Genomic DNA, 17,457 nt, shown 5'->3' on the forward strand with positions numbered 1-17,457 from the left:
TCTTGCTAGCAATTTATAGAAGTATGGATTCGATGAATGGACAACAAGGTTGATAGAAAGCTGTCTAAATTGTCAGTTTCAATGGGTAGTGATCAACGGTTCGATGGCAGCCAGTATAAGAACATAAGAATGGCCATACAGGGCCAGACCAAAGTCCATATAGCCCAGTGTCCTGTCTGTTGACAGTGGCCAATGCCAGATGCCCTAGTGGGAGTAAACGTAACAGGTAATCCTCACGTGATCTCTCTCTCCTGTCATCCATTTCCAAACAGAGGCTTCAAACACCATTCCTACCAATCCTTGCTAATAGCCATTGATGGACCTAACCTCAATGAATCTATCTAGCTCTTTTTTTAACCCTGTTAAAGTCCTAGTCTTCACCAAATCCTCTAGCAAGGAGTTCCACAGGTTGACACTGTGCTGCATGAAGAAAAACTTCCTTTTGGTTATTTTAAACCTGCTATTTATTAGTTTCATTTCAAGATCCCTAGTTCTTGCATTATGAGAGGGAGTCAACAGTACTTCCCTATTTGCTTTTCCACACCAGTCATGATTTTATAGATCTCTATCATACCTCTTGTTAGTCTCCTCTTTTCTAAAATGAAAAGTCAAACTCTTTTTAATCTCTCTTCGTATGGGACCTGTTCCAAACCTCTAATAATTTTTGTTGCCTTTTCTGAATCTTTTCCAAAGCCAATCTTTTTTGAAATGAAGCAACCACATCTGTATGCTGTATTCAAGATGTAGGCATACCATGATTTTATAGAGAGGCAATAAGATATTCCATGTCTCATTCTCTATCCTTTATTTAATAATTCCTAACATTCTATTTGCTTTTTTGACTGCTGCTGCACACTGAGTGGATGTTTTCAGAGAACTATCCACAATGACTACAAGATCTCTCTCTTGAGTAGTTGTAGCTAAATTAGTCTCATAATAATTGGGATTATTTTTTCCAATGTGCATTACTTTACATTTATCAACATTGCATTTCATTTTGTTGTCCAATCACTTAATTTGGTGGGATTTTTTTGAAGCTCTTCACAGTCTGCTTTGGTCTTAACTGTCTTGAGCAGCTTGGTATCAACTGCAAATTTTGCCACCTCACTATTTACCTCTTTCTCCAGATCATTTATAAATACGTTGAATAGGATCAGTCCCAGTACAGACTCTTGGGGGACACCACTAGTCACCCCTCTCCATTCTGAAAACTTACCATTTATTCCTATCCTTTGTTTCCAGTCTTTTAACCAGTTTTCAATCCATGAAAGGATCTTCCCTCTTATCCCATAACTACTTTACCTAGGAGCCTTTGGAGAGCGACCTTGTCCAAGGCTTTCTGGAAATCTAAGTACTCTATATTAACTGGATCCCCCTTGTCCACATATTTTTTACCCCCTCAAACAACACTAGTAGATTAGTAAGGCATGGTTTCCCTTTACAGAAACCATGTTTACTGTCCCAGAACAAATTGGCTGCATCTAGACTGGCAAGTTTTTCCGCAAAAGCAAGCCCTTTTGCGGAAAAACTTGACAGCTATCTACACTGGCCGCTTGAATTTGCGCAAGAATACTGACGATCTAATGTAAGATTGTCAGTGTTCTTCTGCAAAGACTATGCTGCTCCCGTTCGGGAAAAAGCCCGTGTAGACAGCTAAAAACTGTTTTGTGCAAAAAAGCCCCGATGGCAAAAATGGCGATCGGGGCTTTCTTATGCAAAACCGTGTCTAGATTGGCACAAAAGCTTTTCCGCAAAAAGTGCTTTTGCGCAAAAGCATCCGTGCCACTCTAGACGCTCTTTTCTGCAAATGCTTTTAACGGAAAAACTTTTCCGTTAAAAGCATTTGCGGAAAATCATGCCAGTCTAGACGTAGCCATTATGTTTGGAGATATACCTATCTCATAGAGCTGGAAGGGACCTTGAAAGGTCATTGAGTCCAGTCCCCTGCCTTCACGACAGGATGAAGTACCATCCCTGACAGATTTGCCCCAGATCCCTAAATGGCCCCCTCAAAGATTGTGTTCACAACCCCTGGGTTTAGCAGGCCAATGCTCAAACCACTGAGCTATCCCTCTATGTGTCTGAGCATTTTATTTTTTACTATAGTTTCAACTAATATGTCCGGTACTGATGTTAGACTTACTAGTCTGTAATCGCCAGACTCACCTTTAGAGCCCTTTTGAAATATTGGCATCACATTAGCTATCTTCCAGTCATTAGGTACAGAAGCACTGTATCAAGCAGAGTGGCCCGGGTATAGTCTTTCAGGGTCCAGTTTTGTTGTTCATCATTAGTGATCTGGTTAATGGTCAAGATTGCACCCTTAGCAAGTCTGTAAATGATGTGAAGCTGGGTGGGAAAAGTGAGGGGTGGGAGAGAGATATTCTGGAAGGTACAAATAGTGACCTAGATAAATGATAGGGTTGGGCCAAAAGAAATGTGATGTGATTCAATGTAGCATCCTGTACTTAGAACAGAAGAGTCCCATTCACAGCTTGGGATGTTGCCAAATTAGTGTGACCGTACCTAATGAATGATGTAAAAATGGCTGAATAACAGAATTCTGAGGGCAGGTCCTTTTTAAACAGAAGTGAACTGTACAAAACTTGATGAACAAAACTGCATATAGGATCAATATTAGACATATTGGTCAGTAAATATGTACACATGCAAAAGTAAATATTGCATGTATAAAGTTCCAGTTTAGAGCTCAAACTTGCTTGTTCATCATAATCTGAGAACAGGAACATCACACATATAGTCAGAGAGAATTATTAATGAGTGATTAATGATTAATGTGGGATGATTTTGGGTACCATCCTTTCCCCTCTTAAATAGTAATTAGTAAAAATTAGTAGATATGTATTGAGATTCACTTCCAGGAGTTTCTGTTTGCCAAGCAGACATATCCTAGATACTCATTTTCAGGTCTGTTCAGGCCTGTCATTCTCTCATAAGAAGTGATTACAGAGTTCTTCTTGGACCTCAGAAATGTTCCTGTCAAAATCATCATCATCAACATTAATACAAAAGACAAATACATTTAGTTGAAAGCATTCTGATTGACTCTATTCATTTCACATAGGTGTCTCAGATTGGAACTAGCAATCGAGGGTTTGGAAAATTCATAGCATCTAAATAATGCAATCTTCCCGTGTGTGATAGGATATGATTGAAATTTGGAAGAATATGATTCACTGTACAGTAGTGTCAATTTACCAAATGTTTGGTTACAATATTTACTTATAAATATTGCTTTTTAAGAAGGCCTTTAGAGATGCAGCATCTCATTTTCATTTCATTCCTAGGGGACAGCAAAAAATGTATGCATAATAACTATCATTTACATCTAGCTAATGAATTCACATTGCTTGTAAATAAAAATTGTGTATCAAGTGTGAAAACATTCAGTAGATTAACAGTTTATAAAAGTAGGGACAGGCCCTATACAAAATAATATAATTCAGTTTTAAAAGCAGTAATTTAAGGAGATCATCTTTAATTCTACTTCTTTTGGACAAGGTAGAAAATAGCAACCTGCCTGCCTGGGATAATTGGATAATATAATACATTACTAGATTACAAAAAGATACTGGAGAAACAACCCATTTCTGTAGATTAATCTGAGTTTTTTTAGCATCCTCCATCTTCCTGCATTCAGATTAGGCATTCATCACAAACCTAATTCATTTTTATGTGCATTGGTTTTTTTTAAAGCACAGTTTGCTGTAAATAGTTTAAATAATGGTAGTTTTGTAAAGTTTTGAATAGCTTTTCAAATGCCTTGAATTTTAACTTTGTGTGTCAGATTTTATTGAGGCTTGTGTAACTTGTATCAAGATGTAATCTCAGCACATTTTAACTTGCTGGGATATTTTGATATGCAAGTAAGTGGGAAAATGGTTTAATGCCACATTTGTGCTCCCCTGATCTTTTGTGCCATCCTCTTAATTATGCCAATTTGTAACAACTACCACAGCCATTATGGGAATGTAAATACAGCAGGACTAAAGCTGAAATAAGCTACGAAACTTGAGATACGTCAATTGTGTAGCTGAAGAAAAATAGCTTATTTCAGCTTTTGGCGCCATCTACACAGCAGGGAGTCCAAGAAAGAGGACTCTTCGTCTGACTTCCCTTACTCCTCGTAAAATGAGGGTTACAGGAGTCGGAGTAAGAAGTCCTCCAGATTCACAATATTTCAACATTATGTCAAAATAACTGCTTGTAGTGCAGACATGGACTTTGTTATTTTGGAATAACATTAGTTATTCTGAAATAACGCTGCTGTGTAAACATAGCCAATGACAGCCAAGAGTCTCTTAGGGTATGTCTCCACTGCCACCCTCGTTCGAACTAGGGTTGCTAATGTAGGCATTTGAACTTGCAAATGAAGCCCAGGATTTAAATATCCTGGGCTTCATTTGCATGTTCCCGGGTGGGTGCCATTTTTAAATGCCCGTAGTTCGAATTACCTGCTCGCAGCTACATGCGGCATGGACTGGGTAGTTCGAATTAAAGCTCCTAATTCGAACTACCATTATTCTTCCTGCAATTTTGCTCTGCTGTTGTGGTCTGCAATATTTTTTGCAGAAAAGTCCTTAATGATTTCACCATGGATTTGTTGCTCTATGTTTTCTCTTATTGTGAATTCCTCACAGGAAGGAAAATCACAAACTCTTCAGATCCTTGGGCAGAGTCCTGTTTGTGTGGAAATGAGCTTTTTGCTGCAAGGTAAGAACTCTTTCCCCCACTTTGAGCTCAAAATCCCCAAATCCAAGATCCTGTATAATTTTGGTGACTCACCAAATGTTACTCACCAAATGTTAATGGGTATTAACCTATACAAATAACCTTTCACCAATAGAGGAAAATTTCTGGGAATAGGGTTGGCTCACACATAAATAATCTGGTCAGAATTCAAATTTTAGTTTTTAATAATTTTGATGGATGATATTGATTTTTCTTTTTAATCTTTAAAATATATATCTATTTAAATTTTCACAAATGTACAAAATTGTAAGGCTTTATGCTTTTTTTTTTGTTTAAATTTTCAGAGTTGTGAGAAATTATAGGGATTGAGCAATCAGGCAATAATTTATTTAATAACTATAATTGTTGAGATTAAAAAACTTAAATATTTTTAATTAGTAAAATATAAGTTATTAACCTCACCTATCAAAATATATATACATATTCTTAAATTAACCTCTACATACTCAAGCAGCATTTTCCTTACTTTATCTGTACATTTAAGTTTTCAATGGGAATATTTTTGTTGCTTTCTATTTGTAAAGTGAAATTTACATTTGTTGATAAAAAGCTAATAATTTACATATAAATGAAAAGTATTTAATTCCTCTTTGTATATCATATAGGGTATTTAGTAAAGTTGATGCATTTTGTAAGAAGAGCCCAGGAATATAAAGAGCTCAAGATGAATGACTGTTTTGCAGAAAAGTCTTCACTAAGAAAGAAAAAAAGCCTAATTTCAAGAGACACTGTCAATATAAAAAAAGTACCGTATATACTCGAGTATAAGCCGAGTTTTTCAGCACAGTTTTTGTGCTGAAAAATGCCCCCCTCGGCTTATACTCGAGACAGCATCTCGAGAACTGAGGCGGGCGGGCTCAGCGCGTCTCTGCCGCTGGCCGGGTCTAGCCGGGTCTAGCCCCGGAAGTCGGGGCGAAAGCTGCTCCGGTGCCCCTGGTCTGCTGGAGACTGTCTCCAGCAGACCAGGGGCACCGGGCGGGTTCCCGCGCTTCTGAGGCTTTGCCAGAGCAAAGCCTCAGAGGCGCGGGGAACCGCCGCTGCTGCCGCTTCAATCTGGGTGCCTGTGGTCTGCTGGGGACCGTCCCCAGCAGACCACAGGCTCCCGGACTGAAGCCGCAGCCGCGGGGGGTCCCGCGCCTCTGAGGCTTTGCTCTGGCAAAGCCTCAGAAGCGCGGGAACCCGCCCGGTGCCCCTGGTCTGCTGGAGACGGTCTCCAGCAGACCAGGGGCACCGGAGCAGCTTTCGCCCCGACTTCCGGGGCTAGACCCGGTATCTATCTTCATTTTTTACATTTACCAATAGCTGCCTCATTTCCTACCCTAGGCTTATACTCGAGTCAATACTTTTTCCCAGTTTTTTGGGGTAAAATTAGGTGCCTCGGCTTATATTCAGGTCGACTTATACTCGGGTATATACGGGTAATTTCTACCTAAAGTTTTTTCACCTAGTACTGGTGCGCCTAAGATAACTAAGAGGTTACAGAGAAAATAGTTATCTACTATTTAGTTTGTTTTCTTTGTTCTCTGGATTTTCAGTGATTTAGTGCTATTGAGTTTCTTGTGTAGTTAGCTGCCCTTGCTGATTGTGTGGGTCTTCATATAACTAAGGGAAAGAGGAAAACATTTGTTAAAAAAATTGATTGTTAACCTCAGAAAATTGGGAGGCAGACTGATCATCAAGTCTAAAATCTGAAACTGCTTTCAAGCTCTATTTTTTTTCAAATTGGCTGTATTTTAAATGGATGGTGTCTCCTAAAAATAAATATCTACAAGATGGATTCCCCTGTACACTGTAGTCCCAATGAAGCAAAGGGACCACAAACTCGGCTCATCTGATTGTGTGGAGATTTCCCTTTGTTGGTGTCAATCCAACTACTCTTTATACCGCTTTCTTTACAGCTCTTGGCATAAGATGTGGGGTCAAATTACATCTCTCTCTCTCTCCAGTTGTCTCTTTGGCTGTGTCTAGACTGAAGGGTTTTTTCGAAAAAGCCTCTTTCGAAAGAGGCTTGCAGTCTAGACGTAGCCTTTGTGGAAATAGTTATTCTGCACTAGCTGTCTTTTGCTACGTCTACTCTGCAGGCTTCTTGTGCAAGAAGCTTTTTGCAGAAGAGATCTTCAGCAAAAACTTGCGCAAGAGAGCGTTCAGACTGCATGGACGCTATCTTGAAAGAAAGCTCTGATTGCTATTCACAAAATAGCCACCAGAGCACCTGTGCTTTTGTCAATTGGCTCTTTTTGTGCAAAAACCCCCTGTTGCTCATCCACACATATATTGTGCATAAGAACTCTTGCACAAAAAGGAGGTATTCCTTGTAGAAAGAGGAATACCTACACTGCAAAACCCTCTCTGTTCTTTTGATTTACTGTAAATTTATGTGCACTAAAATCCACTTAAGGTGTGAATGCTCTGCAGGTTTTTGCGCAAAAACCCTGTAGTGTAGACGTAGCTTTTATGGACACTCTTAGGGTATGTCTACACAGCAAAGTTATTTCGAAATAACTTTCCTAGCATCTACACAACCTAACAACTATTTAAAAATAAATTCAAAATAGCAGAGCGCTTATTTTGAATTTGGTAAATTCATTCTATGAGGAATAACGCCAAATTCAAAATAGCTATTTCGAAATAAGTGCTGTGTAGACACTTATTTTGAAATAGGGGGCTTCCAGTCTTCCCAGGGTGCCCTGGTGGCTACTCCGGCCTCAACCAAGAACACTTCTCTCCCTCCCCCACTCCTCGGAGCCCATAAAGAGGTAGACTCTGGCTACAGTGTCTGTGTCAGCTCCAAGCCTGCCAGCCCAGAGCCAGAAGTCACTGCCCCTGACCCAGTGGTCCCAAAACATGAGCCAGCAAGCCACTGGCAGCCAGCCCTCCACTGCTCCCCAGAAGCAGTCTGCCAGCTCCCAGGAGCCTGCCAGGGCCCAGAGAAGGTGGGCGCCTTCCTGGTCCAGTGTGGAGCTCAGGGACCTTATTCAGGTTTGGGGGGATGCCCGCAATGCCCATGATCTCTGCACTAGATGGAGGAACACGGCCGTCTATGACAGGATAGCTGCCAGCCTTGCCATAAAAGGCCACATGCGAACCCAGGAGCAGGTTTGCATGAAAATCAAGTTGGTCCGGTGAGACTCCCACCCCTGAGCCCTGAGCTTCCCCTCCCGCTTCTTCCCCTTGCTTCCCCCTTCCAGCTCCCTCCTCCCAGGTTTCCCCCTCCTCTCTCCCACCCTCTCTTCTTCCTCTCCCACCTCCTTTCCCCAGTCTCACCAGAGTTACATTCCCTCCTCAACAGTTTTGTTAAATAAAGAGAGTTTGTGTTCATGAAAATACATGTATTTTATTTGACATCAGGAAGGGGGGTTAAGGAGGGGTAAGTGGAAGGACAAGAGGGAGGAATGAGGCACAAGCCCCCAGTGGGGCAGACCAGGGAGGCTCTTAGGGCTCCTCAGGGTGAAAGCTCTCCTGCAGAGCCTCCTGGATACTGACAGCCCCCCAATGGACCTCCTGGATGGCAGCCTGAAGAAAGTGCAGCCAGGCTTGCAGCAATGCATCCACAAGAAACACCAGCATGCCCAGGGTCAGCTCAGGCTCCATGTTGCAGAGTCCTTTGGGGTCCCGAGTGAGGGCAACCAGAGCACACAAAGACAAAATGCTTTGCTGTCCCTCATTGAGGTAGGCAAGCAAGCAAGGAAACCTGAGAACTGGCTGTCGAGAGGGGGGAAAGGGAGTGGTCCCTTTAAGCACAGGCCTCAGATAGCCTCAGGCAGCAGCCACACAAAGTAAATCCAGACCTGATGCCCTACCAGACTTGGTTCCGGCCATCCTTAAATGTGATTCAGAGTCCACTCAGTGTGGACATGCTATTTCAAAATAGCAAAAAACTATTTCGAAATGCATTTTGTGTGTAGACGCGTTATTTCAAAATAAGCTATTTCGAAATAACACTGTAGTGTAGACATAGCCTTAGTGTGGAGTAAAAGTGCCTTTGAGTGGCTTAACTGAATTCACTTACAAAGTTAAAGTGTAATTGTTATTCTCCATTTCCAAAGTGGACTAAGCTAAACCTCACAAAGGCACAGTTAGCGTGGAACAATAGTGTCTACATGGGAAGCTAGGCTGTTTTAAATTTACATGTAATCTAAGTTAAGCTTTCCCATATAGATGAACCTTTAGGTGTTTACATGCTTCCCCTATGACAAACCCTGCACTGGACAAGAAGGGGTTGAAAAGAACAGCTTTAGACTCAGGAGCCCCACCACATCTGTGAAGTGTGCTAATTTTGGAGGAAGAGATTTAAAAAGAGAGAAGCTCAGTTCAAAAAGCCCCTGTCTGAGGAGATGGACAGATCTTTCATTATCTCGCAGACAGGAGAATGACATAGACCCAAGCTACCTTAGGTTGATTATGGACATGGAGCAGTAAGATATGGCTGAAATATCTGGGTGGGAGAGTGAAGCTAGAGCCCTTCTTTATTTCTGTTAATTTAGTTTCTTTTGTTACCTTGAGAAGTAAGATGTGGGGCTAGACTCCTGTAGAAAATTAAGAGTCCCCTGGGGAGAAGGTGGATGTAGGAGGTAGTTCAGGAAAGAAGCAGGCAGTCTAACCAGACAGACTTTAATTACTTGCCAGAAGAGTCCCTGGATGGAGTGACAAACTGGGTACCCCTGCAGCCTCACCAGGAAGACTAGTTGCAAAAAGTCATAGGCACAAGGAATCAGAAGGACTGTTAGTCCTGGGACTCTTGGGTGGAAATTCTGATTTACCCTGAAAGGGGCAAGATCAAAAGTGACCCAGCCAGTGGGCCAAGTCAAAAGGCAACGGGAAGCTGTTGTGGACCTGGATGGTGAGACAACAAGGGATGAAATCCTGCAATGCTGCTCCTAGCTATGGAGGCAGCACTTGGTGGTGAGTCACATTGTAGTCACTAGTGAACAGTTCATTGTCTTCAATGGATTCATCCTTGCAACTCCCCTGTGAAATGGAGAAGTGGCTGCAGAATGACCCTGTCAGACGCCTGATAGTTGAATGTAAATTACAACACTCCTGAGGCTCTTCTGTTTCATAGTGGAGGCTGAACCAGCCCCTACTTGGCCCCAGAGCTAAGGATTATAAAGATGTTATAAAAACACCTTTCTCCCCTTAAGTCCTCTATAATATTAGTGCAGTTGAGCCAGGTCCAAGAATCAGAGCCTATGTTTTTGCTGGGCCAAACCCAGAAATATAAAAGTTCAAATTCACTGAAATCACGGTGTATTTGAAAATACCAGTCTTAAAAAAAAAACCTAATTGATGCTTCTAATGGGTAACCGCTTTGCTAAAAGGGATGTAGGCAGCAGGAGACTGCTGTTTAGGAAAGAGTAAATAAATTCCCCTACTTGCCAAAATGTTGGTTCAGCATTCAGAAAAATAGTTTTACATTTAAAAATTAAACAATTCCTGTAATACTGCATAATAATTCCTTTCTTCTGACTGTTACAGCAATAGCACAGCAGGCTGAGACTTGATTAGAGTCTATTAAAATGAGCTCCCATATTGCTGGTGCCACAAATGATACCATTTTTTCACAAGATGGCTGCCACCAGCAGCTGTCTCAGATGTACCAATTACAGTGTTTAAAACTTCCAGTGTATTCATGGTGAAAAGGGCACCTGACCTTTTGAACTTTCAGATGGTTGATTGGGGGTGGACTGAGCCAAATCAGGAGAAAGTGCTTTGACCCAATGCTTATGCTGTACATTCAACCCACAGACGTCAGAAAATATTATGTTGATTTATGTTCCACTCTAAACGTGCTATTCCAGAAGGAAGCTCAATAGGGGATATAGGGAGGCAATAGTCTGCAATTTCCGTGTCAGTTTCTGTTTTGAATTTCCTGGTTTGTGTCACACCCATGATATTATTTACACCAAGCCCAGAACTAGCTTTCCTTGCACTCTTTGATGCATTGCAGTTACAGGAATAACTCTGCCTTTATTTAGGACTGTTGCAGCCAAAGAACATAGAGTATCCCATCTTCATAGCTGAGGAAGATCTTATATGTTATTCCACAAAAAGGGGTGTGGATAAGGCCCATCTGTGTTTAAAAAATGTATGCAAAGGACTGGAATGAAATCTAAATTTCAGTTTTGGAGAAGGGTGTTCGTGCTTCTTCAGCTAACCTGCTCCTGGTAAACTGAAAGTCCATTATCAGGAAGGTGCCAGGTTGGATTTGACTCCAATTTCCATCTTTCCCTGTAGCCCAAGCCTGCAAGATGCTCAATTTCACTTGTGATATGCTGAAATCAATAGAGCTGATGATGCTCAGATCCTTACAAGATCAGATCCCTAACATTATTTAATTCTCTATTATGTGTTGCGTAAAAATACAAAAAACTTTAACTGAGATTAACAAATATAAATGGTGTATAGTTACTTGAATGGCAAATCATTACAAGATTCCTGTTCTGTCATCTGATGTTGTCTTGCACATTTTGGATCTTTATTGCAAAGAGTGAAATCTGGTCTCACACATTTGCTGGAAAAAGTTATGAAGAGGGATATGATACCAGTGTTTTTTCAGAGAGTGAAATGACAAAAGTGGGAGCTAATAAGGTAATGATATCACATAACTCCTACATAATGCATTACAGAGGAGGAGAAGTTCACAGTCACATTTTGCAATTAGGGGGAAAATGAGGAAGAGTGATTTGTTGAAAGTCAGATAGCAGGTCAGCAGTAGACAAAGGAATAGCGCCTAGGTTTTCTTACTCCTAGCTGAGTGTCCTAACCCCCAACCAAATAAATGTTAGGCTAGGTCTACACTACTGTCCTTTGTCAGAAAAAGCTATACAAATGTGTAGCTTTTTCCAATCGCTTTTTCGGAAGAGGCTTTTTCGCCATTAGGCCCAGTCTAGATGGGGCCAAATGGCAGAAAAGCCTCCTCTTTTGGCAGAGCCCTTATCCCTCATGGATCCAGGCATACAGGACTCCCCAAAAGAGTGCGTTTGGTCTTCTGCAAAAAAAAAAAAAATGGAAGTGCAAATGCGTTCCTTGGACGTGGCAGAATTTTCCCAGAAAACCCCCAGGCTGTGTCTAGACTGGCAAGTTTTTCCGCAAAAGCAACTGCTTTTGCGGAAAAACTTGCCAGCTGTCTACACTGGCCACTTAAACTTCCTCAAGAACACTGACTTCCTACTGTCTGAAATCAGTGCTTCTTGTGGAAATTCTATGCTGCTCCCGTTTGGGCAAAAGTCCTTTTACACAAAGCTTTTGCGCAAAAGGGCCTGTGTAGACAGCTCAGATTTGTTTTGTGAAAAAAAGCCCCGATCGCGAAAATGGCTTTTGGGACTTTTTTGCGCAAAAGTGCGTCTAGATTGGCATGACGTTTTTCTGCAAAAAGTGCTTTTGTGGAAAAGCGTCCGTGCTAATCTAGACGCTCTTTTCCGCAAATGCTTTTAACGGAAAACTTTTCCGTTAAAAGCATTTGTGGAAAATCATGCCAGTCTAGACGAAGCCACAGAGTGTGGAAATAGCCCTAGATAGCAGATGTTTTACCAGCGAAGCAGCCTAGCTACTGCAAAACATTGCAGTAAAAACTTGTCTAAAAAAGTAGGCAATACAAAGATTAGATGGTCTTACTATTTATTTAATTTTTTTTAAAATCAGATATATGCTAATGGAAGTATTGCACAACAAACATGAGACTTTCACTTAAAAGTTTAAACTTTACATTAGTTATTAGCTTTTCTCCCCTGCTAATTAGATCTATATTTCCATTCATCTTTCTCTTGCTCCTTAAGTATTTGAAGTATTTTTTTGATTTAATAAGCAACTGAGAATGAGGTGTTAGTAAGATTTCTTGACTCCTCTGATTCTAAGACAAAGTGCTACCAACCCTGCCTGTCATAAATTGCAAAAAGGGTGTTTGCTTGTATACACTTGATAAGTCCTCATGTACCACGATTCCAACAATTTTACACTAGATAGCTAGGCTAATTTATGTCTTGCTTCTAGTGGTCACTTGCTTGAGATAAGACCTAAACTTAACAGACCTTTTGGAAGACATGTGCTGTAAGGAAGGATTTGAATTAAGAGAGAAGTTAGAGAGGGCTGTCAATAAACTGTAAAGAGTGTATAATGCATTTTTCCGGAATAACAGTTGTTATTCTGGAAAAAAAATACTTGCAACCACACTGTTATTGTGTTCTTTTGATAAAAAGTTGAAAGATTGAAGAGGGTTTTTCCAACAGCAGTAAACCTTTTTCTATGAGGAAGAAGCTTTTTTCCAAAAAAGCTTTTTCAGAAAAAGGCATGTGTGGATGAGGAAGAGGAAATTCTTTTGAAAAAAGAGGCTTCCAGGAAATAACACAGGTACCCTGGTGGCCACTCCATCCAAACTAATCAGAATTCTATATTTCCTGACTCCTGCCAGCTCTTAAAGCTGCAGGCACAAGGGACAAGGCTTATGGCAGGAAGCCAGCCCTGGGAGCTGCACTCACTGTGCGGCTCTGACTGCCACAGTGCTGCACATCTGTGGTCCAGCCACAAGCCCCCCAAGACCTCCTGGCCCAAAGAGGGAGCATGACCTCCCAGGACCCAGCTAGGGACCAGAAGAGGCATTCACCGTCGTGGTCTGCGGCGGAGATCTTTGCCCTCCTGGAGGTGTGGGGTGAGGAGGAGAATCTCAAAACCTGCAGAATCTCCATTTCTGATAGGCCACCACCCCTTGAGCCTCAAACAAATATGGAGCAAAGTCAAGGAGCTCTGCCAGGGCTATGCCAGGGCAAGAGAGCACAGCTCTTGCTCAAGGGCAGGACCCCACTCCTGTCCCTACTACACTGAGATCCACTGCATTCTCGGGGGCGTTTCAACCCCTTTCCCAACCCTGGTCATGGACTTGGGGCTGGAGACACTCATCGTTGCCTGCCCAGAGCTCCCAGACCAGGAGGAGGAGGAGGACGATGAGCAGCTGGAGGAGGAGGAGATGGCCAGCAGCATCACCCTCAACCTCGAGCTGGTACCCTAGGGCCTGGATGTCTTGCAAGCATCCTCCAAGGGGATGGGGTGTGATCGTCAATTGGCCTGGGCATCGTGCTACAATCCGTACACCTGGAAGTATGTGCAATGCCAGTCTCTGCTACGTGGCCCAGGAGGCACCCCCAAGGACCCTCGGCTTCCTGCTCACAGGCTGTGGGGACGGCACACATATCTGACCCCTGGGAGATGCTCTCCCACCACCAGCCAGTCATTTGTGATCCATTATAATTCCATCATCTTTTTCTGCAGTAATACTGCCTAGCCAATTATTTCCTATTTGATAGTGTGGAAGAAAACATTGTCTTCACTCTGAGTTTGTAAGCAACAAGTAGCCAGAGGCAGTTTTATTACGAGCTGCAGCAAGGGAAAAACTGGTTCGGACAGGGGGGAAGCTCCCCCCCCCCCGTCCGAGGCAGATCTTCGAATACAAGCAATTATGAAGCAGTTTATATACTGTCTATTAAATATAATAACAATAACAATTAGTCTCCTTCCCATTACAAACACCAATGGCTAACAGTTATTTAGTTCCACCCAGATGCTCCTTATCTCAAGGTCCCTACCAGAGTCAGCATTCTATCCTTATCTCCGTATGGAGGCGAGAGGCGAAGGCAGTGTCTAATTACAGATCTCGCGTTGTCAGGCCACAGACTTAGCCTGACTCTTGCTCTCTTGTTAACAAGACCAAGATGGCTGCACACAAATTCCCTTACTCCCTTTTCCTGCCTGCACATAGTGTATATTTTGTTATTCCTTTCTGAGTATAGTACTTTGCACTTGTCTTTGTTGAATTTCATCTTGTGGATTTCAGACCAATTCTCCAGTTTGTCAATGTAAATTTGAATTCTATTCCTGTCATACAAAGTGCTTGAAACCTCTCCTGACTTGGTATCACTCACAAATTTTATAAGCATATTCTTCGCTCGATTATCCGAGTCATTAATGAAAATATTGACTTGAAGTGGACCCAGGAAAGACCTCTGTAGAATTCCACTTGGTATGGTCTCTCACTTTGACAGTGAACAGTTAATAAGTACTCTTTGAGTATGGTCTGTCAATCAGTTCTCCACCTTGTAGTAATTTCATTTAGTCCATATTTCTCCAGTTTGTTTCAGAATGTCAGAATCAGAGACGTTAAGGCCAGAATGTCGGAATCAGAGACATTAAGGCCCACCAAATCATCTAGTCTGATCTGTACAGGCCACCAACACTGATCCTGACTTGAACACAAAACCCAAGAACCCAAAATTAGACCGAAGTATTATACCCCTAGGAGGTTACATTTTTCTGGACCACAGGAGGGACTACGGTGCAGCAGTTTCTACAGCCCCACAATGGCAGGGAAATGATTAAGTGAAATATACCCAGATTCTGGCAAGTGATCTATATACACATGTACAAAGAAAGGCCAAAACCCCCTTAAGCTCATTGCTAACTTGAGCTGGGGGAAATTTCTCCCCAACCTTGGGTACCAAATAGACCTTGATCACATGAGCAAGAACCACCTAAACAAGCGAGTGAGAAAAAGAATGCTTGGTGCGACCTCAGAGCCCCTGTTCACCCCATCCAATGCTGCATTTTCAGCCATGGCCTTCTCTGGCATTTTATAGGAAAGGAAGAAACACCCTACACCACCCAAACCTAATATATTGGAGGGAGAAAAAAATGCTTCCTTGGCCTCTGCAAGTAGCTGACTGCAATTTTAATCATGAACTTTTCAGAACATAAGATCTGAACTAATATGAATCCTGGGTCTGCTGCCTCCTGCCCCACCATGCATCACAGGCAACCCTGGAAAAGGTGTCACTTTCATAAACTCCTCAATCTCTTGTGCTACTTTGTCAAAGTCTTACTAAAATCAATTTATAGTATATCTACTCCTTCCTCTCATCCACTGAACCAGTAACCCTGTCAAGGGAGGAAATTAGATTGGTTTGACATGAGTTCTTGAGAAATGTACATTAATTCTTACTACCCTATGATTCTTTAGGTGATGAGTGGTTGATTGTTTAATAGTTTGTTTCCAATATCTTTTCGGGTACTGATGCTAAGATTGCTGAACTATAATTTTATTGGGCTACTTTCTTCTCATTTTGAAGATAGGTACTTTGTTTGCCCTCTCCATTCCTCAGGGACCTTGCCTGTTTTCCAGAAGTTCTAAAAGACAGTTTTGAGATAGGTTCAGCTAGATCTTGATGTACTCCAGGATAAATTTTGTCAATTTATTCCAACTTAAATACAACTAAGTTATTTATATACTGTATTCTTTAACCCATTCCTTCACTCTTTGTTAATATTAATTATGTTAAGCATTGGGTCATAATTAACATTTCTATTGCAGATGGAAGCAAAATAGGCATTAAACACCCGAGACTTCTTGGTGTCATCTATTATTAGATCTCTTTTCTTGATAACTAGTGGACTTATACTTTTATTCATCTTTGTCTTGCTCCTCAGATTTAATTCTCCCATCTTCTAAAAAGCCTCACTTTCTGAGACCTGAAGCTAGGGGCATTAAATTTCCCTGCCTTCCCCATTCCAACTAGAAATGCTAGTATTGTGCCACCATGGCAATTTGTCCCCTGTCACAACGTAAGGGTGGGTGAGGGAGTTACGGCAAGCTATACATAGGATTATAGCTAATGAATTTTGACCTATCTCCCTAGCATAAACTATCCAAAGCTGGTTAGGCCATGGAAAGGCCTTCATGACAATTCCTTCTGATTTGAGTACATTACATATATGAAGAAGAGTTTCAGGTTTCATTTTAAAAGAAAGATACTATCTCATTTCCTTGTAAAAATGTCTTGAAAATGTGAGCCAATATAAACAGATCACAAGGGCAGAAATGAATAAGTTTTATGTAAGCTGAGTCAGCTATAAGTTTGCCAAAGAATCCTCTCCTCTAATCCTTCCCATAACCTCAGGTCAGGATTGTGCTTAGTTGCAGCTACATTTAAGCAATGCTAAAAAATTATTTTGCAACCTTGTAAATTGTAAAGACAGCTCTGTTGCTTCTGCACTTTGAGGCAGCCTGGTGTCCAGGGAAGTGTGGATACCAGCAGAGGGGCTTCCTGTGATTGGCTTCTCCCTCTACTGCTTTATTTTTCTTCTTTGTGGCAGATTTTACATGCTAGAAAATGGGACAAATTACAGTTTGGACCAATTGGTGTTTTCTTATCAAAATATTAAAAGTGGTAATCAAGATTAAGGGCCAAGTTACATGTACTACGTTAATTACAGACATTAAGAACTGTCAGGCCTTAGAGGACTAAGGACCTAATTTCATACGACTTCAGAGGCTGTATACTCATTTTATGCTGAGTAAAAGCAATAGGATGCTAAATCTTTAAAACTAACTCTCAAATTTTACAGAATATGTGATGTAAAGATGATTCATATAAAAAAAAACTAAAGGAGAATTTACCATATCAGACAAACAACTGGAAAGGTTTGTAGATCAATGGAGAAAAGATTAAGAAAATCAAAGAAGATATAAGGTAAGTAAGACAACTATGTATTCTTACAGCATTCCAAAACTGAAAATGGAAACTGTTTGGGGAAAGGGTGGGAGCAACAGAGAATGAAATGAATACCTATATATTTTATCAGTAGTCAAGAACATGTATGTATGTGTCTAATTTGAATATATGCACAATGATGTGTGTATAA

General features: G+C 41.3%; 1 long non-coding RNA gene across 1 annotated transcript in view; it reads left to right on the forward strand.

Moving 5' to 3' along the window:
* The first annotated feature begins 4,666 nt into the window (after window positions 1–4,666).
* Window positions 4,667–17,457, forward strand: part of LOC106731935 (uncharacterized) — a 29,119-nt gene continuing 16,328 nt past the window's right edge. The window contains exons 1-2 of the long non-coding RNA XR_012904198.1: window positions 4,667–4,734; window positions 17,161–17,285. This is a non-coding gene — a long non-coding RNA (uncharacterized LOC106731935). The remainder of the gene's footprint in view (window positions 4,735–17,160; window positions 17,286–17,457) is intronic.

Source organism: Pelodiscus sinensis, chromosome 5, assembly GCF_049634645.1.
Source record: "Pelodiscus sinensis isolate JC-2024 chromosome 5, ASM4963464v1, whole genome shotgun sequence".
Taxonomy (NCBI): Eukaryota; Metazoa; Chordata; order Testudines; family Trionychidae; genus Pelodiscus; species Pelodiscus sinensis.